This window comes from Chinchilla lanigera, unplaced genomic scaffold (assembly GCF_000276665.1).
Source record: "Chinchilla lanigera isolate Chin_1 unplaced genomic scaffold, ChiLan1.0 scaffold00037, whole genome shotgun sequence".
Taxonomy (NCBI): Eukaryota; Metazoa; Chordata; class Mammalia; order Rodentia; family Chinchillidae; genus Chinchilla; species Chinchilla lanigera.
In genome coordinates, this window is record NW_004955438.1 from 19,635,884 (window position 1) to 19,663,793 (window position 27,910).

The following is a 27,910-nucleotide window of genomic DNA, read 5'->3' on the forward strand; positions in this document are numbered from 1 at the left end:
ATTTAAACTAGGAGATATGATAGACATTGTGAAATGATAGGAAAACACTCAAGGGTAAAGGGCAACTGGGATGTGGGAAAAGAGAAGGGAAAGAACAAGAAATTTTGTACGTGTGTATATACAGGATAGTTAACATCGTTGTTCTACTGTCTTCTACTTCTTTGCTGCAAGAAACTGTCAGTGAGTCCTTGATTGATCAATATTGCATGTCTCTATCTGTTTTCATGAGAAACTACTTTGAAGATATCAACATGTAATACAACAAGCATTGTTATATTTCCTACCACTTTGTAACTCTGTATTGTCTTTACTGTTCTTCTGCTATTTTGTAAAAGGTTGTCTGTCTGTTAATGTTTTCCTCTTTTTATTTTTAAAACAACAAAAAAAATATGCCCACGTGAGAGGTCCCTAAGAAACCAGAACTGCCAACTTCTAGTCTCCTGAACTTTGAGGAAATCAGTCTCTGTGAATGAAACCATCCAATCTGTGGTGTTTGGTTACAGTGGCCACAGGAATCTGATTCACAGGGCAAGGCTGCCTACATGTATGTCCATCCATCCATTCGTCCACCCATCCATCCATCCACCCATCCACCCATCCATCCATCCATCCATCCACCCATCCATCCACACACCCACCCTCCTGTCCATCCATCCACCCATCCATCCATCCATCCACCCATCCATCTATCCATCTATCCATCCATCCACCCATCCATCCATCTATCCATCCATCCATCCACCCACCCACCCATCCATCTAATCTATCTAGGTAATCCATTTTTCTTCAAATACAATATAGATACATAAGGTAGTCTGAAAGAGGTCCACACTATCCATTACTATTGTTTTAAGATTGCTGCTATTTTAATGGCCACAGACCATCCTCCAGTATTTACTTATCTGTGTGTTTGAAACATTTGTACAGAGTTGTAGTCACAGCATGTGTATGCAACCATATTCTAATATTTTCCTTATCTTAATTCTTAAAACTACGTCTGCAGTTTTATAAATGTAAATGAGCCTGTTCAGTCGCAAGTGTCTCTCTGTAGTAATATATTGAAATGTTATTATACATAATATGTAATTATTATTTTGTATATTCATAACATTAATACAGAGTCTTTGTGAGAAATGTAAACTGAATAAGAGTATAATCTACAGAGAAAATTTTAAAATCACTGATAATTTTACAAACCAGAAATATTTGATTTGGGAATTTTGCTGTTAGTGTTTTCATTCTATATTGTCCTAAATACACATATATACACACTGACACATGTATACTTAATATACTTTTTATATTTTTTTGTACAGGAAAAATGCTCAGTTTTACCTATTATCTCTGCAGCAAATATTTGCCCAGATTTATACTATTTTAAACTCAAAATGTTTTTGCTTTTGTATATTCAACCCTGTTGAACTGTGTAAGATTTTCCCTTTCATTTTCAAGCTTTAAAATTACACCTCTTTCCTGAGGTGGGAGATGCATCTACCTAGACACTATATGTGGTGTGCTTGCATGTCTGTGTCCCCTCAAAATTCTTACATTGAGACCCTAGCAGGAGGTGGGATTTGGGGTGATAATTAGTCATGAAGGCAGAGTTGTCATGATAGGATCTGTGTCCTGAAAATGGTAACAATATTAATAATGATGATGACGATGATGATAATAATCTTACGTCACAGCCTGTCCCTTGTTTCCACCCGTGGGAAGACACAACAAGAAGTCATCTTTCTCCAGCCAGGAAGAGGCCTTCAAGGAGCCTGGCCATGCTGACATCCTGATCTCAGACTTCCACCCTCCAAAACAGCAAGAAATAAATTTTTATTGTTTATAGCAATCCTATCTATGGTACCTTAGTACAGCAGCTTGAATTGAATAACAAAAGTTGGTTTCATTTTTCCATCTAATCATTGAATTACTTTAGAATTTATTTTGCAGGAGAATATTTTACTGAAATGCACACTAGCAGTCCCCTTGTAGCTCGTAAACTCCCGGTGCTGCTTACTATGTTGTCATTCCCTTTCCCAAAGTAATAGATTTTCTACACCTGCAAACTCGATGACCTAACACAGCTGTCCCTTTGTAGCTTAGGGTTCTGTAGCTCAGTAGCTTAAGGTTCTGTAGCTTTTGAGACCCTGTTCCCAGCCTCCCAAAAATGAAGTCCATGTGTCATGGAATTGTCCGCACTGGGAAACTCGGCTGGGGAGAGATTTTCTTTCTGCTCCCTGGGGGTGTTGGTAGAATCCATTTCCTGGAAATCAGTTGACTTCCTCAGGGCTGGCTGACTTGAGGCTAATCTCATCTCCTATAGTCGACTCTGGGGTGCTTGCCACAAGTTCCCCTGCTTCATCCCACTCACATTATGGACCTTCAGGAAGGATGAGGCCACTGTTAAGGTTTCATGTGATCAAACCAAACCAACCCAAAATAATCTCTTTTCTTATTAACTCAAAGTCAACTGATTAGGAACCTTAGTCATATTTGTAAAATTCCTTCACCTTTGTTGTACAAGGCAACCTACACAGAAAAGTAATTTAAACAATTCATTATATTCACCATCTCTAAAGGTACTCAACAGAGTTAGAAAAATTGTGCAGGTATCCTTACCAGACAGTATGAATCTCAGGGGTCATCCCAGATTCTTCTTACCCTCTATCACAACGCATTTCATATTTTCCTATAATTCATCTCTGTTAACAGCTTTATCATCGCTCCTCAGACTTTTTGTTCTACGTATTATGGTTTGCTAATGAGTTGGCTGCCACAGTACTTATCTGTTCTTGCACCCACACTAGACTGTTCATATTTTTATGAAATTATAAAATGTTTTCTCACATGGTTAGGCTAGGTGCCCCTATTTTGTCTTACTGTAACAAGTGTCATCTGTACAGCAACACCCATACCCATGTGGAACGTGTTCTGAGACCCTTCCCGTGGGTACCTGAACCTTGGAACTACTGAGCCCTGTGATTTAAAGCTATTTCCATCCGAACTAAGCACTTACCATGCCTTGTGGCTTTAACTTTCACAGATGAGGGGCAACGGCAGAATTAGCATGAATTTATTTTTCTTCCTTCACAATCTCATGCATAGAAGATTTTCTGGCACTGCAGATCTTAGCAACTCTCACATACAATTTTCTTCCTTTCTTATTTGGTCAAATACTTTTACTTTTGCACTTACAGGAAGTACTTTACATTTGGAAAACCTACACCTGGAGCAATTGAGAAGTAAAAATGATACTTACTTGGCCATAAGCACTGCCATACCACTGGTATCTAATGTGATAAACAAGATGGTTACCAAGTACCTACAGGGTAGATCATGTATACAGGATGGAAACATTGCACAAAGATGGGCCAGGCCCCAGGTGGGATAGAATGGGACAGTGCTAGGTCTCACCACACTGCTCAGAACAGCCTTTAGTGTAAAACCTACAAAGTGTTTATTTCTAGAATTTTCCATTTAACATTTTCACACCACAATTGACTGTGAGAAACCGAAACCACAGAATGAGCAACCATGGGTAAGAGAGTATTATTTTATTCTCTTTTCCTTGTGTATCTCTTCTCCCAAATGAATTCTGGCATCACTTATCAAGCTTCCTTCTCCAATGTGGAGACTGTCGAATTTGATTTCTTATTTTTGAACTAGTTAAGCTTCTGTATTTCATCAGGGTACAATTTGGACTTATACAAACTGCAGTTGTTCTATGTAGACTGTGCTATTGCTTTCAAATCTAATTAAACACACATATGTCGAGTGTCGACTCTTCAGAAACTATAGAAGTGAGCAGAAAGAATTGTGCTCCACAGAGCTTTTGTTTCAGGGAGACAGATGATAAATAGGCAAATAAGTGAATGAAATCATTCATATAATGTTAAGTGCTATGAAGAATAAGGTGAAGTGACTGACTGTGTGGGAGTGGGTGTAAGAGACACAAAAAGACACACGGCTGCTCCTACCACCAACACTTGCAATCCTTTTTGCACTTCTGACACCAGCTACATGGGTTTTTTTTCCACATGTCTTTTCTCAGTTGTCATCAATGGGATATGCTAGGGCTGAGTTCAACCTGACACCAGCATCATGAGCTGACCTCAGGGTCCCTTCTGTTAGGGTTCAAGCATCCAAGACTCTTTCTACTCAGACATGTGTGGCAGGCAGGAGGGCACCCACAGCTTCAGTCCAGCAGGGTTAAAGATCAGAGGTGCCCAGGACTCCTCCTCTCATGTTCAATTAGGTTGCTAGATTATATTGTAGAACTCAAGGAATCACTTCCTATGTTCCTGGATTTATTATGAAGGACATCATAAAGGGTGCAGGGAATCTCCAGAGAGAGAGAGAGACGGAGAGAGAGAGAGGCAGCTACATGAGGCAGAATATGGAGAAGGGGTGTGGGGATCTCCAGGGGCTTCCACATCCTCAGAAGCCTGCACTCTCTGGGGACCATGGCTTTTCTGTGTAGCTTCATCCTCTAGGCGTGATGGAGTCCATCCATCCTTGGCCATTGATGGCTAACTCAACTTTCATGCAGGCTGAGGGAGGCTGAAAATTGCAACTCACTAATGAAAAGGTTAATTTCTGGCAAACAGGGCTATCCAGGACCCTCCAGCTACCAGTAGACTCATTGAAATGATAAATAAACATGTTAATTTACCACTTCAAAGATTCCAAGAATTTTAGGACCTGTGTGTTAGGAGAAGAAGGAAATGAAGCAGAGATGGATGACATAGATATAGATATAGAGATAGAGATAGAGATAGAGATAGAGATAGAGATAGAGATAGAGATAGAGGGCTGGATGCAGCTCAGTGGCACAATGTCTGCCTGGCAAGTGCTAGGTTGTGAGTTTGATAGAAATGATAGAGATTTTATATATATACTAAGATAGAGATATAGATGCTAAGGTAGAGATAGAGATGGAGATAGGGCTAGCTAGCTAGATATGTATAGCCATTATGATCATAATATCACAACATGCAAATTTGGACAAGAAAGTTAGAGAATACTCTCTGAGAGGGTGTTTGATCTGGATGCAAATGAACTCTCAACCAACCTTGAAATTGGGAGGAAGAGCATTTAGGGCAGAGGAAATGCTCATCACAAAGGCCATGGAATGGTAGGAGGTGCTATCAGAAGAGACCCGGGAACCAGGTATGTGCATCCAGTCCTTCTCATACCTCTGCGGACTAGGTCTCTGTAATGCTCCTTTGTGGACACTGTGTGTGTACGTAACACTTGCTGGGGTGATTGCCTTTTGGCTTCTAGAGACAATAAGTTACTTTTTCACATTTTCTAAATAATTGTTGCTAATATATAGGAAAGCTATTGGGTTTCAGGATATTTCTTTTGAAATAGCCACATTACTTAATTGTGATCCAAAATGTTTTCATTTTACATACGCTGGGTTCTTTTTTCTTCTTTTTAAAAATATCTTTTTGCACAGATCCTTACTAATTCGCTAAGTTGTCCAGACTGAATTCAGACTTATGATCCTCCTGCCTCAGCTTCCCTGGGTGCAGGGCTTATAGATGAGCACTCCAGGCCATTTGTCTTGTGCTTTTGTAGTAGATACTCATGAGAAATGTGACAACCATAATTTTGGAATAATGTGAATTTCACAACTTCTGCTTAAAAGGTCACTAGACCCTTGATTTCTGTTTCGTATCTCAGCACGGGTTTTATTTCTGCACCTCCAGGTGGGGTTATTCTGTCTTATAGAAAGTTGGCTTAAGATGGAGAGCATGACTCTTCTTCGATGTTTCCTGTGGAGAGAGGCACTCTTCACTATTTGGATCTGTTATAAATAAAAGCTCTCTGTGCTGGTTTTGTTCAGTGCTTATTTTTCCATCTGAAATATGTGAAGAGGTATAAGATTTGTGGGTGAAAAGCAATCCCTGGGGAGCTGGTTGAAACTTTCCTGGACCTGTCCAGGAGTTTTCTTTATAAGCAACAGTTCTGTGGGACTGAGGGGAAAGTAATTCCTTGTCACAAAGGTTGAGGGGGAGGGAAAGGAGAGAGAGAGCTATAGGAGTACTCTGCCATAAAGAAGGATTAATTAGAGTTACTTGCAGGAAAATGGTCACACCTTGAGACCATACAGTTAAGTAAAATAAATAAGATGCATGCATTTAATTACAATAATTTATTTTATATAAAAACCTAAGGTATAAATAACTTCAAAAATCAAAAGAAATAAGAAACAAGGAGATAACTTTTTTTTTTGGAAATAGGAAGGAGTTCTAGAAAAGATGAGAGGGGGTGGAGAGGAAGGGTAATGAAAAGAACTAAGATGCATCAAGCATGTGTCTATTCCTTAAGACAAGACTAAATGTTCTGTACAGCAAACAAGTACTAATAAAAATTTTTAAAACGGAAACCCAGCCAGTAGTATGTTTCACTCTGGTTTTGCTAAGTGGCTCCTTACAATCAGGAAGCCACACTTCTTGTCCCCAAAAGGTAGTTATAAAGCATACTGACCTGAATCTACACACCACTGAGGGCTGTTGCAAAACTTTGCTACTTAACTCTAGTTGAATCCTCTGAGTCGTATTCTTCATTGGGCATCCACTGTGTTTTGAGCAGGATGACCCTAGGATAAAATAAGGTGCCAAACATCATCCTGTGCAGAAGGCATGTCCTCAGAACTGTCCTTTCCTTTCTTTCTCCTTCCAAACCAAAGAGATCGTCCAGCCATGCAGGGGCTGCAGGGCTTTCTGTGGAATGTCTCATGCGGACAATGTCCATGCAGCCACAGGGAAGCTGTCACCATGTTGGTGCTGCTGCTGCTCTGTCCAGCAGTCATCGTCCTCATCCTCATGGAGATAAATCTGTTACCTGGCCACTTGGTGAGCAGAACCCATGTATATCTTGATGTAGGAAAGCATGACAGGAACACTCTTACAAAGTGTGATCAAAAAACATGGTGACTGCTGTGAATGCCATCCAATGGAAAAGCAGGTTCATAAAAACACGACGGTGTGTCCTTATCCACCTTATTTACCAAATCTGCCACTGCAAGACTCCTGGATCTTCCACAAAGTCAAAATGACCATGGGAGGTCAATGTTTTGAATCAAGTTTGAACACTGAGGCAGCCACAGTACAATTAAAGACACAGGGAAGAGGACTTCCAGAACTGCTTCAGAAAGTGCCAAGAACAATGGGGTGAGTGTGTTCAAAGCCAGAGAGAATATTTTGAAGGAGATTCATAGCAATGTGTCTTTTAATGGAATAAATTATTTCTTATTAAACAGCCACTGTATTTTTTTATCATACTTCACGTAAAAGTTATCTGCTCTAGACTGGCTGAGGATGAGTGTGTTAGTGGAGGAGGAAGTCACACAGCAGTGGCCTCCACCTTGTGGCTCTTCATCATCTAATGTGGAGCTTGTAATCAGAAGCAGAATTTTGCCAAGTGTTTCTGTTCGAGAGCCAAAGTGTTTGTGGACCAAGGTATTATCAGATGTCCAAACTCCACATGATGTTTTAAACATCTATTTTGGATGCCATTTTTCTAGACTTTATTATTTCTACATCATTTTGCAAAAAGTGGGCTATATCCACAGTAAAATATAAAACAGAAGGCACAATCAGGGAAACTTGAAGTACAAATGCCAGTGAAGTTCATGTTCTCTACCTGGATGATTCTGTGGAACTGATGTGGGCACACGGTCTAGAAAGCAGAACGGTACCAGCTTTCTGGACCTGATTAATGCCGGCTTGGCCTCGCCCAGCTCCAATGAGCCCATTCACGAGGGGCCACGCTTTGCCAAGTGTCTCAGTGTAGACATCGCTGCTTCCACACTGTTGAGCTTGGATGTGGAGTCCAGTGAACTTACAGGATTCAGGATCTGAAGGAAAAGGCTTGAAAGCTCATGGCCTCCACACAAATAATGCTCACAGGAAGTCAGTCTTCTACCCAGAGAACTGGCATAATGCATTGCACTTATCACAGTAGACCTCTTTGGGGGAGGTTTCAGTGAAATATGTGTTCTATGCAGAGCGACATTTTACAAACTTTTCATTAATTATAACTGTCATGGGCTTGATTATTTCTCAGAGCTGCACAGCTCATTGTTTGTGGTTTCTACTTCAAGCTGTGACTCCAGAGACAACACCCTCACACCCATAATCACAGGACACTTCGTTTACCTTTGACTTAAAATCTACTTTTCCCCAGTGAGGACCCTAGGTGAACTCACACTGCCTTCCTTTGGTCATCCCCTTCCTGGCCACCCCAGCCCTTGCTCTGTGGCCACTGAGGGCCTCCTGCTATTCCTTGGGGGTTCCGAACAGAGAGCTTTCAGGATCCAGCCTAGAGTGAACCAGCAGCTTCTTCTGGCTCAACAGAAGACCAAGAATGAGCCCTTTTCCCTTGGACCCTATGCCTTATATATTCTGAGAGTAGATTACCAGTTTCCTGTCCACATCCTGGCCCAACAACATGCACGATCTCTCTCATGTAAACTGTGCGAATGTAAGTGTAAACTCTGCCACAATTTTAAAATCTCTATCTGGGTACCATTTGTAAGCTATTGGCCAAAAGCCACTTGTCTTAGGGTCATGTGGGTGGAAAATGCAGTTCTAGGAGGAGGGATACCATCAACACAGGGTCAGTCTCCACAGCATTGAGCTGTAACAGCCAACCCTCGATACAATTGCAAGAGGGGTGGGTAATGGGGAATCTCCCAAGGAATTTCTCCACAGAGCCACCAACATGAGTACCATCGCCATGACTTCCGCCTGGCTTCTTGATGCCCACATCTGCCCCCATTGTCATATAAACTGGAAACTTGGAGCTGATTGGAGAATGAGCATTCAGAGGATGTGACAGCCCCTCAGAGCTCGAGTCAACCAAATTCGCACAGAAGCATTATTTCAGGAATGCATAATAATTCTCAGAAACAGAGCAGTTGAAGTTTATGGTGAAAGAACATTAGCTACGACTGGGACTCAAGCTGTACCCATGCCTAACAGAGTTGCCACATTCATATTTACATCATGATACAGAACAGACCAAGTTCCTTCGGTTCACTGTCCTGACTCCTGACTGCTGGAGCTCTCTGTGGGTAGAAATGAAGCCTATTACAAAATGATTGACATCCCAGCTGTACAAAGATAGACCTGGTGGGGGCTGGGGATTTAGCTCAGCAGTGCAGTGCCTTCGTGGCAAGCGCAAGGTTATGAGTTCGATTCCTGGTGCTGGAAAAAAAAAATACAAAGATAGACCTGGTGGAAGTGTGTAATGATGGTAGATATCTAGTAAAAATGTCCTCTCCCAATGTGGCCCAAGATATGGAAAATATAATGCTTCCCTAGATGGTAAAACTAAGGCAGGGAGCGCCACCTCCCAGTGTTCACTTAATAAAGGTAAGACACAGGGAGATCAGGTCGCTTACTCAATGCATAGGACACCTATCCATGGTGCATGTTCAACCCAAAGGTCTCCCCTCGTCCTTTCCTCAAGTCCAAGCCCTGGAATTCTTCCTTCCTATCCCTCCTTGTTTCCTTCATCCAATTGCTGGTTTGGGGCTATGTCAGTTCCTATCTGTCCAAGGCATGGGAGGAAGAGATTCAAGGTCAGCCACTCAAACTCAGGATCCCAGGTGCAAGAACTCATCTGTGATCCCACAATCCCAGCTGGCCCCGGCCCTGGCTGGGGAGACTACTCTGCTTTGAAGCAAAATTGTTCTCCTTGCCGCCCAATTCTAGCTCTGGCCCTCAGAGTACAGCTGTCATTTCTGAGGTCACTGTCAGAGACAATATACTGACCACACAGGGAGAGCTTCAAGGCAGGGGAAGCAGGACTTGGAACTGGAGATGAGGGCGAGAGACTGGATACGGAAGATATGTGAACAGACAAGCTCAGGACTCAGAGAATACAAGCTTTCTGGAAAGAGGGTCTGAAAGCAGGGCCAGCTCCTAGGATGTGGTGCTCAGCAGCAAGTCCCTGAGGGGTGACACATCCCAGAGCCAGGAGGGCTCACCTTGGCAGAGCTGAGGCTTCAGAAAACAGAGGCCCAATAGCTGGAGGGGCAGGTGTAACCTGGGAGCCTGAGAAACAGCACCCCTCACGGACAGAGTTGATGTGGCAGCTCAGGTCTTGTAATGCTGTGTGCTGGGATCTACATGCCTCATGCTCAAGGAAGCCCCTGAATTCTCGCTTCCTACCAAATCCTTCCAGACCAGAGCTGGGGGTGGGGCTGCATCTGACACTAGGGTCCAGTTCACCAGGGAAGTGCATAACAGTGGATGAACTCAGTTCCCAGCTGTCATGTTTTTAAGAGTAAATATCATATTCCAAGCCTATGTCTCCTCTGCCAAAGATTGCCAGCTAACCTGGCCATTTCCTGCAGTTAATTCAGAAGCATTTATTGAGCACCTATGATTTATCAAGCACTACATTAAGTGCTATGGAAACTCACCCAAAGTCCTAGTCCCCCTCTCTCATAGTTTATTTTATGTGTTGGTTTGTCAAGAGCATGGAGTAAGCAGATATTTGGCCAAACCTCTTTCTGTGTTCTTCTGCGGGTTCTAATGTGATTAGCATTCAAACTGGTGGAGTTTTTGTGAAACAGATTTCCTTCCCCAGTGTGTGCGGGCATTGACCAATCAGTTAAAGTCTTGAATAGAACAAAAAGGATGAGCCTCACCAAAGTAAGAAGGAACCTCCTCTTGTCTGCCCACTCTGAGCTGGCCCAGTGGCTTTTTCCACTTTGGCTTTTCTGATTCTTAGACCTTCATATTTTCTCTGGAACATTGTGTCTCCGGCTTCTCCAGTTTGCTGACTACAGATCTTGGGCCTTGCTGACCTTCACAATCAAACAAGCTAATTATTTTTAATCTCCGTTTCTTTTCTCCCTCTCTCCCTCTCTCTTATCTATGTGTCCGTCTCTCTATTATCTGTCAACATTGTCACTCATTTCCTGTTTCCACTGCTTGTGGGATGCCTCTATTTATGCACTGCCCTCCAGATGCTCACTGACCCTCACAGGAGCTTGTGGAGGGGAGGCCCAGGTGACAATATCAATCTAGTCCCATGCGAAAGTGCTGCTGCTTGTCTTAGCATCTCAGGTACAGTTGGAGCTTGAATCTGAGGAGGATAGAAAGAGACTCCCAAGGAAGGGTTTGTCTGATGTCCCACTACAAAGTTCCAGATCTGGACCCCATGCCAGGTCAGAAAGGACATCTGTGCATCAGCAGCACCTCGCTTCTGGTCCCCTGCCTCGAACCCGGTCTTTGCAGGGAAACCTCATGGTGTTTACCTCCCTTTTCCTTCTGTTATTGAGTGCAGCAATCACTGACCCTTTCCTCTTCACGAGTTTTGCTTTCTTCCTTGTAAACTGGAAAAGCTAATATCTACCTTGTGAGATTTTTGTCAGGATCAAGGCAGATAATATTTCTGCAGCACTGAGTCCATTTCCTGATACACTATACACAATGTGTGGTAGCTATTTTCATCCTCTTCTTTATCATCCCTCACCATCATCATAGTAAGAAATCACCATCTCACCTTCATCGTTATTGCTACCACTGACAGCATCACCACTGTCATCATCATCATCATCATCATCATCATCATTATCATCTCTAGGTGTTAGCACTCTGACTCTCCATTTCAGACACTTTGAGCTTCAAATGCAATAAATCCTTCCCAAGAAGATTTCAAACTGTACTTGGAATGTATTTGCTCATGTAATTGTGAAGTTCATAGTCTTGTAGCTTCAGGGGAGAATTGATCCAGCAACTCAAACACTACATGGACCATTTCCTCTCTGTTTCTTTGGCTTTGCCTCCTGACTCCATGTAACATGCAGTAGCCCTGGAAGTTCTGTACTATCCCCCCACTGATACAAAAAAGTGGCTTTAGTAACTGCAGACCTCACAACTCCATACCACATTATTCAGAAACAGGCAGGATTCTGACAGTCTAGGAAAAGGAATTTCCTCTTTCCCAGAATCCTTTGCAACAACTCACATTTCACTCTGATTGGCTTATGTCCTCATCTGTGAACCAATCACAGTGGTCAGAGATGGACGCAATAATTGGTGAAGCCAATGAGGGTCCACCTCTGACTATGAAGGTGGGGTCAATTATACTGGCTGAGAATAGGAGAGGGTGGCTTCCTCTCAAATGATGCTAAGTGCTATTTCCTGAAGATAGGTGAATGGAGGAAGGAGAGCCAGGACCACTGTACTGTACTGTTAAAACTTTATGTGCGCTATACTCTTTACTCTGCCAATTGCCCACTGTCATCTCTCATCCCAGGCTAGTTGCCCTATCCTCTATTTAGTATTTGACATCTTGGGGGTTCCACTCCTGAGCCCTCACTCCCCAAGCAGGATGAGATGCCAACTGCACATCCTCTACCCTCCCAGTGTCTCCTGGAACTTACATGTGTATCCGAATCACCTGTTCCCTCAACACTGCACCCTAAGTTCTTGAAAGTAGAAAAGACCAGTATTTTTTCCAACACCATGAAGCAGAAACACACATAATCAGGCACTAGTCATTGGACTCAAAATATTTGAAAGATGAATGAAAGAATGAACTAGGAAATAAACAAAGGATATAAATAATGACATTGTTCGGTGAAGCAACCCTGACGTTAATACTCACAAACTGAAAGAAAGAAATATTTCACTTCCTCGATTTCAGGCAAGCCATGTGAGATCTTGCTTTCCTACTTACCAGTCAAAATTGGTAGAGACTCCTCCTGCTCGGAAAGGGAAACACTGAAGCCAGGGAAGAGCCCAACTTAATGTTGTGAGAAAGAATCAGAATCAAAATTAACAAAGGGATGTGGTTAATTTGAAATTAAGAATGGATCAGAAAAGAATTATTCAGCCTGAATTACATAGTGAATTTAAAATCTAAGACCCTGTACAATCAGATCAAGATAGACCACTGGCCAAGCGATGGGTGACAGTGTCAGGTCTCATCTCCTTTCTTGGGAAACCTCCTCTCAGAGTTGACATTCCTGGGACAGGTGGGAGACTGGTGACACATGTAAATGCAAGGAGAGAATAAAGTAAGAGATGGAACACTGGACTGTCTTTGGAGGGGATTTCTCCAAAACCATGAACTTGATCATCCTCACAGCTGTGAGGTTTGCATCCTTGTGCAGATGTTTGAAGAAAAACCAAAATCACCTGACATTAAAAAACAAACCATGTCAACATCACAATGCACATGGTGAAGAGCAGCCTGCCCATAGACTCAGTCCAAATCAACAGGAGGCTATTTTATAGCTCTGCATCTTTCAGGTGCCTGGTCATGCCTGATGTCCTTCCAGGGAACCCCACCCAAGGAAGAAGGCATGACATTTTCCTGGAGAAGACAAAACTGGGTCTCAGAATTCTGCGGGGATTTGTGCAAAGCTACTAAGAACTGTCTGCCTAGCGATCTGAATTCAGATAGCCTCTTGCAACTTCCCCACTTTCTTCTTCCATCAAATGTAAGCAAGATTTAAAAAAAAAATGCTTTTCCTAGAGGACACTACAGTATGGGACAGAAAACAAGACATGCCATTCATAGCATTGCTGTAAGTATGCACATGTGTGCATGTGTACACATATGTGCATGATATATGTAACACATGTATGCTAAAACATAAAAATAAACAAAACAACAACAACAAAAACAATGCCTTGAAGTGAAAAAAAAAGAGCGATTTTCCCTCAGGTTCCTGTAGAGCCTTTCTCTTTATTCCTGAGAGGTTCAATTAACGGATGCAAGTCATAAAACAGTGCCTTTTCTCCCTGCTATGATGCATTGTTTTTAATCTCACCGCCTTGTATTATATCACATTCCTATAATTCTTCCGACAGGAAAAGGCTTGTTTCATAAAAATATAGTCCCCAGCATTTGAAATATAAGTTCATGCACCAGCAACATATATATCACAGAGCCAGCAAACCAACTCACTTACTTACTCCACTAACTTCAGGTGTTTCCTATATTATGTGAAATGGCTTGAAACAGGCAGGCACTGCCAGCCCCATCACCGCTTCCCTGCTCAAGAGAGACAGGAGGAGCGGGGAACAGGGGGAGCGGAACGTCCCTCCGTGGATGCCACAATAACATGCCTTTCATTATCACCCAGTGTCAGGACACCGGGTAATGTTCATTGTGCATGCACAATAAATTACTATTTACCTGGCAGCGCCTTTGATAAGCCTGTCTCCTCTCTCTTTCTGTCCACGCAGCATGGAGCAGAGAAGCCCCCTTGCCTATAATTCTTATGAAGGTGATACCTTTTCTGAATAAGAAAGTGCACACTTCCAAAGCCAGCGCTCTCTGGGGTTTTTAAGGGACATTGTTTTTATTGGCTCCCTTTTATTTCTCCCACCCTGCTGTGTTTTAATGCTATAGTGACTTCTGTGTATACAACTCTCATATTGAAATGTCGGCTGCAGATATATGCAATATTAAAGAGCGCTTATGAATTTTTGACATCTAATTAGTCGCTACCCAGTTAACATGTCAGGACTCCGAGGGATTAGGGAGGCAGCCCTTTCTGAATAAGTTACAGCGAGGGCCTGTCCTTTTCATGTATTATTCTTTAATGTAGGTGGTGATTATTTGGCTGTGATTAATTGATGAAGACCATTGGTCTGGCAAGTGGTTCCAAATTCACCATAGCTCACTTTTATTTCTCTCAGTAGGGCTCTGCCACTTCATCGCCGGACCCGCTGCTCTCCAGGCAGCCCCTCCGTGCAGCGCTCTGGGGCAGAGGGACAGCTCCCAAGGGCCTGTCTTGACCCTCTTGTGGCTCTTCTGACTCACAAATGAGCCGTGGGCATTGCACCTGCCCGTCCTGTAGAAGCCTGGTGTCCTGAGGCCCTGGCCAGCCACAGCTGACCCCAGTGGGACACCCCCCCAGCAAAACTTCTGTGTGCTCCTCTTTTCTATATCTGATTTTTCAACCCTTGCTTCCCCGTGCTGTGAACACCTGTGGCACCCAAATGGCTCGGTTTACTCCCAAGTTCAGCTGCCGGCCAGGATGCCAGGTGACATGCAGGGCCCTCGGGGCCGCTCCCACCATTGTCTCCAGCTGAGAGGCCTTGAGAAACCACACACGTGCGATGCACAGCCTGATAGGGCTGCCCTGCCCTGGGTAAGTGATACCAGGCTCTAAAAAAGGCAACGGTGAGAAGCGGATGTCACTTCGGTGGAGAGGGAACTGCTGGGGGCCTCCGAGGGCCCGGGCTGCGGGTGTCAGACTCCTGCTGTGCAGGAGGCCCAGTGCGAAGGGTGCCCTGGAGGGAGAGCAGGTGTGCTTCCGGCCCACTGACCTCCGGCCCGCCAGCCCCTCTGGGACCCAGGACGCTTCCTCAGCTCCCACGGAGGGGCGTGGGGCACCACCACCATGCATCTTATCCTCTTAGATCTGAAGCCAGGTAGGGGTCTTAATATGTAAGTAGTTTGTAAAGTACAGTTCTGTGTTCACAAAGGGGCTCCAGAATTGTTTTTCCCTTTACTTCGTGGTTTCAGTTCTGCGGCCTGGGATATAGCTCAGCGGCACAAGCGCCTGCCTGGCCAGCGCAAAGTCCTGAGTTCTATTTCCGGAACCAAAAAAAAAAAAAAGATTCCGGTTCTACAAACTCCTGTGCACACACAAACACACCCATGCACACACAAACACGCACTTGCACTTTCTCCCTTCTAGCTTTCCAAACAAAAGGCTTTGCCATCAGACTTTCCCAGCCTTCCAGTTTTTTTTTTTTTTTATTTTTTTTATTTTAAAGATAAAAGGAGGGAAACATTAACAGACATACAACATTTTACAACATATCACAAGCACAATACAGACAGTACAGAGTTACAAACAAAGTGGTAGGGAATTAACAATGGTGGTTGTATTACATATTGATATCTTCAAAGTCCCAGCCTTCCAGTTTTATGGGTAAATAATTACTTTTTTGCGAAGCAGAATCAGCCCCATTACAAACTCGCTCCATTCAAATCTCTAATTGGGGCAGTAACAGAGCGGTGGCCGATTCATCTTTTTAAATGCACCAACTCCGGCCGAACCACTCTAGAAATGTATAATTATAAATAAACCTTCACCTACGTCAGCTGGTGGGGTTTTTAATTACTGCACTTGATGTCAATCAGGACCCGTGCTGATGCACATGTGAGGGGTGATTGCAGAGAAATTCAGTGTCTGAAGATGTTCCCGTTGCCCTAGTATCTATATTTTACAGGGAAGAGCAGGAGATAAAGCAGTAGCCAGGAGGGGAGAGAAAGAATCTCAGAGGGAAAGGATAGTGGAAGAGGCATTTTCTCCACCACGCAGGGTCATGCCAGGGAGTGAGCTGTTAGCACAGGACAGAGGGGGGACATCTCCTTGGGGCCACCCCCAGCCCCGGCCAACCCTTTGTGTCTCAGCCGTTTCACCCAGCAAAGGCGGGAGCTGGAAGTGGGGTGTGCACTTGCGGATGGGTTGGATGGGGGTCCACGGTGTTCATTTGGGGGCAAGGCGCGGTGGGGGTGGGGCCAGGCAGAAAAGGGGGAGCCCAGGAAGACAAGAAGAGGGTGGCTGAAAGGAAAAAAAAAAAAATCAATGGGTGCATATTCCCTTTCTCCTCCGCGCGGATTCTATCTGAAGGAAACACTGAACTTTGGAGTGTTAGCAGCAGCTGAAATTTAGAATTATTGTTTCCTTCTAACAGAAGACTCATTTTCCACGGCCGCATTTGCAGCATAATAAGCTTTTTGTTATTTTTTCAATTAGAGTCAATTGACCTAACAAAATGCTTGGCAATTAAGTGATTTTTGTAATGGTCCGGGGGTAATTTAGTCGAGCTTGTCAGCTGTGTTTCATGAAGCCGAGCTGTCTTTTTTTTTCACTGCCTCTCTCTCTCTCTCCCTCTCCCCCACCTCTCTCTCTCCCTCTCTCTTGAGCATAATGGCTCATAATTTCGAAATCTTTTCCTTCTGTTTCCCTCACAATAATTCGCAATTACAGGAAGTTGTTGGAGGTGATTTTTTTTTTCTACCTTGCCTTTTGAGTCAGTAATTTTAAATAAAATGTACATACTTATAAAAAGGCAGCCATTACTGAAATCACTTTTTGTGTAAACTCAATTATTTTATGAATAGTGACACCAGCTTATACTGGGTCCCGCTCCTGAAGGCTAAGCCATTATTTTCTGCAGGGTAAAAGGGTTAGAACATACAGAGCTCTCTTTCCAAATCAGACCAGTATTCAATAAGGTAAACACAACTTCGGGGGAACAGGAGGTGGCCAGGTGACCTGCGGGTGGAAGATGCCTCCTCTCTGTCATGCCCCTGGCTCCTGGCCACCCCCAGCCTAGGCTCCCCTGGGCAATAAGTGGACTTTGGCTTCTCATCCTCTGATTTATGAGGGGATTCTTCATTTGCCTAATTGATTCATTTTCTTACCACGACATCTGGAGTTACATTTTCTTTTAAAAGGCTGTAGTTAGATCTGATGACTAGATCAGCTGTTCCTTCATTGTATTGCTCTCTGTTTATACCTATATTAAAAGAGTGCTACGTTCAGTACCTATTTGCATGCTTGCAGACAGATATGGCTGGGACACCATGTGGCCTCCTTTTTTTTTCTCAGACAAATTCACCTAGGAGGTAAGGCAAGTCGTTACTGAGATTCATCTTTAACCTTTGCAAGGCTCCTGTGTTTCTGCATTGCTCTCTGTGCTTCAAAAGGATTGTGGTTTCTACACTTGAATTAGAATCCTGCACATTTCAGTTGCCCCCATTATGAGAAAAACCCCAGAAGCAGCCCAATTCAGTCCTTGGCAAGAAACTCCCCAGTAGGGGGCAGTAGAAGAGCAAGCCAGCTCAGCCCCATTTTGGTGGGTCCCTGTGCAGGGGCCAGACCACCACCGCTGGGAGCCCCATCCTATCTTCTCCTTCTTATTTGAACCCAGAGCTGAGACAATCCATTAGTTCAGAACACTGTCTTTGCATTAGTCTTCCAGTTCACTCTGGATGACGTCTAATCAAATGTTCCTCCCTTTCCTTTCAGGTTTGAGAGCTTTCCAAAACAGTTCACTGACGGCTGTGGCTGTTGTTCGCTGGGTGCTGGGCACCCTGGGGAGATTCACTGCTAACTTTGTGGGCAGCCAGGGGAATGGGAGTCTCCCCAGATCTTGGAGGATCTTGCTAGTCCTGACGAGACAAATGTCCAGTGCTATTAGCCCTGTGGGGGCTCATTTACATGCGTGTGGTGTTGGCCGTTATTTCCTCTCCCTGCATTCTCAGTCTTCCCAGTTCTAGAATGAGAAGGCCAGAACTCTTCCAGTTTTAAATTGCGTATCAATCATGCATTAATTAATTAAGCCATTCATTCTTTACTGGGTGCGTGCCTGCCGACCTGTTAATGACATTCTGTGTATAACGTCATATTCGAGAGGATTTGATTTATTCTTTTTAAATACAGGGGATCTTGGTTCAACTCCAAGTGATTTTCTTTATCCTTTTTTCCCCTTCCTTTTCCTTTTTTTAGATTGCATAATTTGCCCTTAACCAAGACATTTTGGAAACTTAAACTTATTTCATAGCTTTTAATGAGGTGTGTGCTTTCCACAGTGACTGACATTTTACCTGAATTTTTGAGATAATGGAAATCTTGCCCCGTTTCCCCAGTGGTCACAGACAGCCTTGGGCTTGGCTTAGTTTAGCTTCTAAGTCACTGTAGTTTGGCCTGGGCTGGGGCTGGGCCCAGCCTCTCAAGGCTTTGATTAATCCACTGCTCCTCTCATTTCCCCGACTATAAAAGAAGCAGCTCCAGTTCTGAATAAGCATCTTGCAGAAGAAAGAAGCCAAAGCAGAAAGTATTAAACTTTCATCCAGCACCATAGGAACGATGTAGTTATTAAATTTCAGCTGCTTATCAAACTTATATGAAAGTCATTTTGCATGATTGCTTTGCATCCTCAAATCTTATGCTTTTATTTGCCATGCATCTCCGTGCTTTCTTATTAGAAAAATACTCAAAGGATAAAAAAGCTGATAATATTATTCAGTTTTGACAATTAGGTAGAAGAAACATTCAAAGAAGTGCTTTTTTATTGCAGCTGGTAATAATATTGGGGGTCCTCCTGATAGCAGTCTGTAGTGATGCTACCCAAGGTGACACGGGTTTTATCTTTTAATTGCCATCTACTATTTTTACTGGATCTGGCCAATGGGAGGGAATATTTCTAGTCTTTCGTCAGTACCTATGTCTAATGTGACATGTGGAAATATGTGGATGCTTGGCTGTGGTATGTCCACTGTGGTTGTCAGCGTTGGGACTAGGAAGGGGACTGTCACCTGTCAGCTGTAGATGCAGCTCAATGCATGCAGCTCAGTGTGAAGACCCTAGGTTCAATCTCCATTACCACATACACACACACAACACACACACACACACATGAACACACACACACGCACACACACACACATACATATACGAACAGAGCGGGACAACAAATTCACCTTTAATGAACATTGTGTGCCAGGAAATGAGTTGAGCCTGAGGCTGGAGCACCAGCCCGTGACTTCTCCTATGCCTGCAAGTGAATTGGATCTCATCTTTATTAAGTCATTAGAGTTTACTTTTAAATTATATACACATGTAAGATTATAAATATGCATCCATTTGTGCACGTGTACTATCTTTCCTGGTCCAGAGAAGTGTCAAAATTATTTGTTTTAAATTATTAGCCAGTTTTACGTGCCTTTTGCTCCTTTAGCCTTTCTAATATATTCCTAAGATAGAGACTCATGTTCTTACTGGGTGGCAGAGGAAACCACAGCTCAGAGAGGTGAAGGGAATTGCTGAGCTCACACGGCTGGTGTGCGATGACTATGTGACAAGGCCATGGGGACGGGGAGACTGAGGCAAGGCTGCTTTGGCCTTAACCTGCTGCCAGCAGCTCCCTCAGTACTGCACATCACAGGATCTTGCTGATTTATCTCTGGGTGCTTGGATGTCACAGCAGTGCCCAGATCAACACAAACAGCATCACCGGGGCTGCAGGATCTGAGGAGGGGAGTAGCAGGGCCACTTGCCAAGGTGACTGGTCCCGCACTCTCTGCTTTTAGGCAGAGAAGGGGCATTGCTTCCTTCATGAGGGAGCTCCCGGGTTTAGAGGATATGACATCCTTTGGTAATCACAAAGGGAGATGCTGCCCCTGAAATCTAGTCCTGGGGACATAAAGGAGCCTTTGCCAGGACAGAGAAGTGCTAGCTGTGTCCAGGGGAAATCTTTCCAATGGAAAGCCAAGAGAGATCACACTTAATTCCTCCCAGATTTAATGAACACTGCTAGGAGCTATGCATGGTTTTTAGGGCTGGGAGGACAGTGAGACAAGTGAAGCCATCTTTGTCCCAGTGGAATTTAAGGTCTAGCTGGGGTATCAGTCACAGGAGAGTCAGGGTAGCTTGTTAGAAGGTGGCAAGTGCCATGGGTCAGGGAGATATTGAGGGGAGGGGAAGGACTTGGTCTCGGTATCAAATACCCTGGTCAGGGATGGAGAGCCAGCCCAGCTCTGTCTGGAAAAGGTTTTCTCTCCAGGACGTACATTGTAAGAAAGAAATTGAACAAAACCAAAGGTTCCCAAATTTGACTGAGTTTGGCATCTCTAAGGAGCTCTCTTCTCTGTTTTTATGTTTGATTTTTTTCAACATACAGAATATCAAATTCACCTGTAGATTTAGGATATAGATCTCTTCTGGACCCAGGGCTGGAAATCTGCATTGTTAAATGGGAGTGCAAGCTAATACACTCATGGAACCAGACTGAAGGTCTGAACTGTGTAGCCACACATTCCACTAAGGGCCACAGGGTGAATCCTCTCAGCACACCACCTCCGTGAGGGGGAGCATTCTTCTCACCTAGGAGTGTTCATGAGGATCAGCTGATCCGACATTACCGGAAACACTGGCTCAGGTCTTGGGACATCCAATGATCCCAGTGTTACCGTCCTACTCCGCCTTATACCTCTCACATCCGGTTACACTTCTCTGAAATTTTCAACACAAGTCAGAGAAACTTGAAGAGAAACAATTGCGCTTATAAGTGCTGAGAGTATAAAAGAATACAGAGTTGAGAAAGTGGTTATTCTGTACAGATAGGAGAAGAACCATAATTCAAGCAGAGCTAACTTTATCGACGAGGCTAGAAGACGTGTGCAATTAGCAGAGATGATGAAGGGAGGGTGGGCTTTAGCGTTTTTCATAATGAAATACTATTGGATGGGGTGGGACTTCTTGCAGGTCACAGGGTTGATGTCATGTGACATCCATCGCTGACCCTGCTCGCTGGCACAAGGCCTGACATTCTGCCTTGGGCATCGCATTGTCTGCATCCTTGGCAGATGCCTTGTTTCCATTCATCTCATCCCTTCCAAAATTGAAGTTGTTTCTTAAATAATAAAACTGAAGTAGAAATGGAAGTACCAGAGACCTCACAGAGTGTATTAACCCTTCCTGCAGGGAGAGATTTTCACGTCCACAGCCCTGCCCTATATAGAGTCCTTCTCCCTCTTCCTGGTTCCACCTCTTCCCCTGCCCTGATACATGGATGGAGAGGACACACTCCACATGCCAGGTCATCTATTTCAATGTTAAATGGCCATTTTGTTTGTTTCTTGACTATTTTCTGTATTTTTCTCCCTGTTGGCTGTACAGTATCGTCATTCTTTCTACTGTTCCTTTACCGATCACATAGTAGGAGCTCAAGAAATATTTTCTTGTATAAAGAACTTCAACTTTTTGTTTCATACAGGTAGAATATCACCTGTCCTGTTGTTCGCTCTCTTAAATTCCCCTATCCCAGGGAGCTGGTGTGCTTTGCTGGTAGAAACAGCTAATTCAAAAGAGAGAGAGAGCAAAGATAAAGGAAGGAAGGGGAACTAATACAAAATTGAACACAAGATTGAACGAGTTTATCATTATCACACTTATACATTCTATTTTGATGTCTGTAGACTCCACATATAGAGTTTGACTACTAATTCGGAGGGTACTTTCTACCATGGTAAGGACTGAACTGGATTTTAACAGCCAACAGCAATTTGTAGTTATTGAAAAATTGCTAATTTGAAATGTTCCACAGGAAAACAGACAAAGCTGAAATATATTTGCAATGAGACAAAGATAGGTTTTATTTTTTTAAAGCATACTTTAATTTCAGGTACCTAATTATCCCTTCACTTTAACAACTATTTTTGTTTAAATGACAGTTTTTTAAATATTTGACTTTAATAAACCTTCCCTGAAAACTTGTTATACTACTAATTTGATAATACATTTTTTAAATGGAATGCTCATTTGGTAAAACCAACTCAGTGAGTATCAGAAAGAGTCGATCTCTTCAGGAATGTGGTCCAAAATAGTATTTTTCTCTCTTGCCACCAAGAGCACTAGGCTGTGTGTCTAGCCCATGGTTCTGAGGGCTGCAGGTGAGGTTTTCAGAATCTGAGGACAGGATGACCATCGGATGGTATAGGAGAGATTTTCCTATACTCTTGGTATAGGAGAGATTTTCCTTGCAATCTATTTTCACACCCAGATACAACTCCAGAAACTAAATCCTACCATTCTTACTTGTAATTCATAATGATGTCATCAAGATGTTCATGATACCTGGATATACCTCCCTTCCATTAACTGGCATTTGCCCATCTGCAACAGGAGAACATTAAGAATGGTGATTAATGGTGAATGGATTTCTTCATGCCTATGAGATGTAGTGTGTGGAATGGTGACTTGGAACTGAGAAGGTCTAGACTGTAAGCCTAGTTCTCCAATGACTTCCACTCAGACTACCCACATCTGCACTTACATAATGACAATTTGGGGTTAGCATTCATATTTTATCAGTTTACAAAGGTACAATCCATGGCTGTGGACCAAGGTTTAGATTTGCTGGAAATCAAGCCAGCTAGCATTTCTCCAAAGAATGTTCTGTGTCAGGCCACTACTATAGTTCATCTGCGAATGTACATGTATTATGTCATCAAGACATGTGCTTAGGTATACACCACACACACACACACATGCACACACACCACCCTCGAGAGAGACAGACAGATAGATAAACTGTGGAAGGACTGTGGTCTTTGGGATATTGTCCCCTGGAAAGACAGTATCATGCAGAAAATGTAACAAGGACAACCTAGGTTCACATCTCAATTTTTTCCTCATCAGCTTTGTGGTGATGGGCACGTTGCTGAATCTGGACCCAGTGCCTCTACCCGGAGAGTGGGTGGTGGTGAGAACACATCATCAGGGCTAGTGACAGGCGCTGCAACAGTTTATTTTACTAGAGTGTAACACAGACCCAGGCACACAGCAGGTGCTTGGTGAAGGGTGGCAGTGGTAACAATAATCATGACAGTGATGGCGGTGACAATGATGGTGACAGAAAGCTCTCGCTGGCATTATTCCATAAATGGGTTTCCCAGGACAATAGGAAATGGCAGCTCAGAAGCTGAAAGTCAGGGACCTGAAGGCTATGAGTCACCACTTTGCTCCATGCCTGTCAGTTCATTTTTGAGACTCCACAGAAATAGAAATGCTCTATCAGACCAACTTGGATTGCCATCTGGCCCACACGTTTTCCTGGCACGGCCTGAAGGCCAGCACTGCAATCCTACCCTCCAAGCAAAACCCCAAGTTTAGCAGAACAAAATCTGCTGCTGAAATGCATGGAGCCCCTATATCAGTGCATTACCAGTATTACCATATTAGTAATAGCTATAAGGCAATGAATATTAATAAAGACCAACCTTGAATCACATCCATCAATATAACTACTAGTTGTGTTATTACCAACTGCTAGTCCACTATTTCATAAAAATAACAACAGTACTAGGAGCGCTTCATCCTGTGCAAATGGTTTTCACGTTCACCAGCTCCTTCAGCCTCTTTTCGGTATACTACCATCCTTGGTCTACTTGGGGGAAAGTTAAGAAACTCACCCAGATCATGAACTAAGATGCAGAAAATGTAGAATTAGAAACTCTCCCTCTGACTATGAGGGTAGCAAGCGTTAGGAAGTGAGTAGAGAGAGAGGCAAATTCAGCACATGTGCTGTCTGGTGTGGTCACTGCGCATTACAGGAGGCCAGGGCAGGGAGGACCTCAGTGTCCAATTCTTCTGTAAGTGAGGAAACCAAGCCTTGGAGGGTGAACGAAGGATCCACTGCCAACACACAGACTTGTAAGGGCAATTTCAAGTTGGTTTTTACTTTAGGGCTCTATTAGGGGTCTCATTCTTGAGCCTTGAATGTATCTTTAAAAGAAATTCCTGTGAGCTGAAAACCAGGTAAGGCATTTTTCATAGCAACCCATCCCTTTAGCTTTAAACCACAGCCTAGCACTGCATTTCTCAAAGCATATTGCATGTAACTAATTCTGCAGCAAAGCATTAGTTATCAAATTAAACATTTGATTTCTCAGTCAGTTGCATTTGAAACACAGTGGGTTAAAGCATGAGTTAGAGTGTTTTTATTTTGCTTTTGTTTTTTACTTCTTATTGCTGAACTATTTTATTTTATTTTATTGTGCCCACATTCCCATCCACCTTTGACTGTGAAATTCTCTGCTTTCAGAAAATCCCTGGAGACTCATATTTTATAGATCACATAGTTTGGGGAACTTGGGTGCAGTGGCAACTTCTCCAGCTTCAGCGCCCTTGCTTTGTAGCAAGCGTTCCCAACACTTGCAAGACGGTTGGGTTTGCTTCAGAATCTGTGACCGATTTAGGGAAGCTGGGAGCCTCTAAAAGAATAAACTGCCGATGTGAGGGAAGCCATGGTGACCTTGTCCCATTTTAACTTGCGGTGACATTAGAAGCAACTGGGTCCTCCCACACGTGATAACTCCACCCTCTTCCTCAGCCCTAAACCCCGGGGCTAATAGCACTTGTCTTTGGTGATGTGTACTAAGTACCTACAAGGTGCCACCTTTCATACCATTTCTGGCTATTTTCAGCTCCTGCTCCGACCAAGCCTCCTGTATTGAGACACCTGAGAACCAGGCATCCCAGAACAAGAGGATTACAGGGCTGGGAGCTATGAAATTAAGTAATTGTACCTTAGTAAATAATGTCTAACAGTATTATAATTCCTGAATGTGACAGTGTAAAGTTGGGGCTTAAAGAAGCAGTCCCTAAAAAGATCTCGTCAGGGCAAAAAGGAAAGTCAGAGACTCCTAGGGGAATGTAAACTTTCTTGATGAAGAAAATGAAAACTAACTGGAGAAAGTGCCAGAAAAGTCAAAGGGATCTGCCCTAAAGCTTGGTAACGTTCGCTGTTCTTCTCAGAGGGGTCATTTGCTTTATTGGTCATCCAGGCTTTGTGACTAAGAAGATTTACAAGTGAGTGCTTGTTCCATAGGGCTGTTTTTTTTTTTTAGGAAAAAGAATTGGCTTTGAAAATTACATGAGAGTCTAACGTTTGATGAACTATAACTTCTGCTGTAAGGAAGATGTATGCGTGTGGATTTTTGTGCTCTGTGCTCAAGACCACAATTTCCACTGCCCTCCTTTCCTGCCTCCTCTTTAAATATGTAAAACTCTGCATGCATCTAATTGTTCCTTCAGTTGTCCACTTGCACCTTCAAATTATGGGACAAGTGGCCAATTGGGCCTGCAATTGGCTAATTGCATCGACAATTAGCCAATTGTGGGTATAATTAGGCGCATGTAGAATTAATCATATGCGCAAAGTGGGCGTCCACTCTTTGAAATTGTAGAACTAAATGTGTTCTAGATGCACATCTGTACCCAGGCACAAAAGGGACACAGGCGAGAATCCTGGATGAATCACTCTTGAAAGAATCATTAAAACAAATCCGGTGCTTGGTTAAAAAAGGCCACATGATTAAACCCTGAAATCAGGTCTACTTGCTTTCTCTCCAAGGAGCTCATTGTGGACGAGGCTAAGCCGATCAAAACCTTAAAAGCTAATTCTTCCATATGAAAGTCTTTTGTGAGATGATATGCTGGCTGGTGTTACTCTCCAATTCATTTTTTAAAACTGCTTATTTGGATTTATGATAAGGTTGATGATTCACATCGGCTGCCCTGATTGCTATAGTCTTCAAGACAGGATCGAACGTTTTGGTCCAAAAATCTGTCCTAGCATGACATGCACTATTTCAGTTGCACATTACATTTTTGCTCTCGAACTGGTGTCTGCAGATTCTTGGGGAGACTGGGGGATTAAATGGAATCCCAGGAGAGATATAGCATGTACCTCTGAAGGAGCTACTTCACTGGTTGGTAACCAAGGTAAAATAATTTAAAATTTTAAAGTAGACCATAGATAATTTTGAGAGTGGTTAAAGTTGTAATAGATAAAGTCTCTTTTATGAGTTCAGAACTAGGTTTATTGTTTATTAACTCTGAGATCTTGGGCAATTAACAAGTTCCAACAAACAAGTTTCCTCATCTCTAAAAAGCAGTGAATCCAGCCTAATGCTAACTACTTCACAAAGGTCTTTTCAGGTTTAAATAAGTTCATTTAAAATTTTATAACAAAAAGGAGAGAAGCGGTGAGAGAGGGCACAGAATCAAGACTCAATAGAGTAAGACATCAGCATATTGAAATTTGAGTTTTCCTGATGTAAGTTCTTTGTCTTAGAATTTTGCTAAACAAAGAGGTCAAAGGTCACCATTTTTAAAGTAATACTACTGCTGCTAAGAAATACCACTTTAGCCAGATGTGGTGGTGCATGCCTGTAATCTCATAGTTCAGGAGGCTGAGGCAGGAGGATCCCAAGTTTGAGGCCAACCTGGGCTACAAGGTGAATTTAAGGCCAGGGAGACCCTGTCCCTCCAAAAATAAAGAAACAAACAAAAAAGACACACCACTGTAGATTAAAATCAGTCAGTCCACGGCCACAGAGCAAAGTCCACATATTATAGCTGACCCTATCCTGCATCATGGGCCCCAAACTCCCTTCTCCTATACCTTCTATTTACAGAAGTGCTTCCACAGATCTACTCAGAGTGCAGGCAGGTCTGACCACTGACTTGTCCAGCCTATATCCAACTCCTATGCTTAAAGTGATCACTGCTGATGTGGGTCACAGGCTATGTGAAATGAGTGGATGTGCATGCAAAGTTAGAGGTGTGGAAGGAGAAGGGAGGGGACGGAAAAGGAGGAAATATTCTCTTGGTAGAGTTCTAAATTTTGATTGTATTTTAAACATGTACCATGATTTAAGGCATGTCAATTGCACACACATATATCACCATCATCCTCATCATCATTTGTAGTCAAGGAAGGAAGGCAAAAAGAGAGAGAGAAAGAAGAAAGAAAGTATTTAGTTTTATGTTATATATCTTTATAGTGTTCTCATTTGCTCTTCAAAATAATGACATCAAATATTAATAATTGCCTCACTTCTGTATGATGCTGCTAAGCCTCAGAAAAATTAAGTGATGTTTGTTAGGTTATATAATAGCAAGTAGTAACGGAACAGTTTCAAATTCCCACATATATCTCAAAAGATCTTTTGAATAAACTTTGCAAGCATAAGCCATTATGAACATACATATGAAGAGACATTATAATTGTATTTTATGTTCAATAACGTGTCCAAGAATAAGCATCTAATCACAAAAATCTGCCTTTGTGATTTTTCAGATAGACATGACTCTGTGTTAAGAAATCTATAAATGGTTATATCTTTTCTCAATTGAATCAAGCCCAAATTCTGGGTTTGCGGAGCAATATCAGATTCCTAGAACTAAAAGCAAGTCAAGGCCAGAATGACATTTCCAGTCTCTCTATCATCTCCAAGACCCAACTCAACAAGAATGTCTGAGGGGTTATGTTCTTGTCTGTATCTATCAGCTGCATTATGATGCTGTGTAACAAATAGCTATCAAGTATTTGTTGCCCCATGC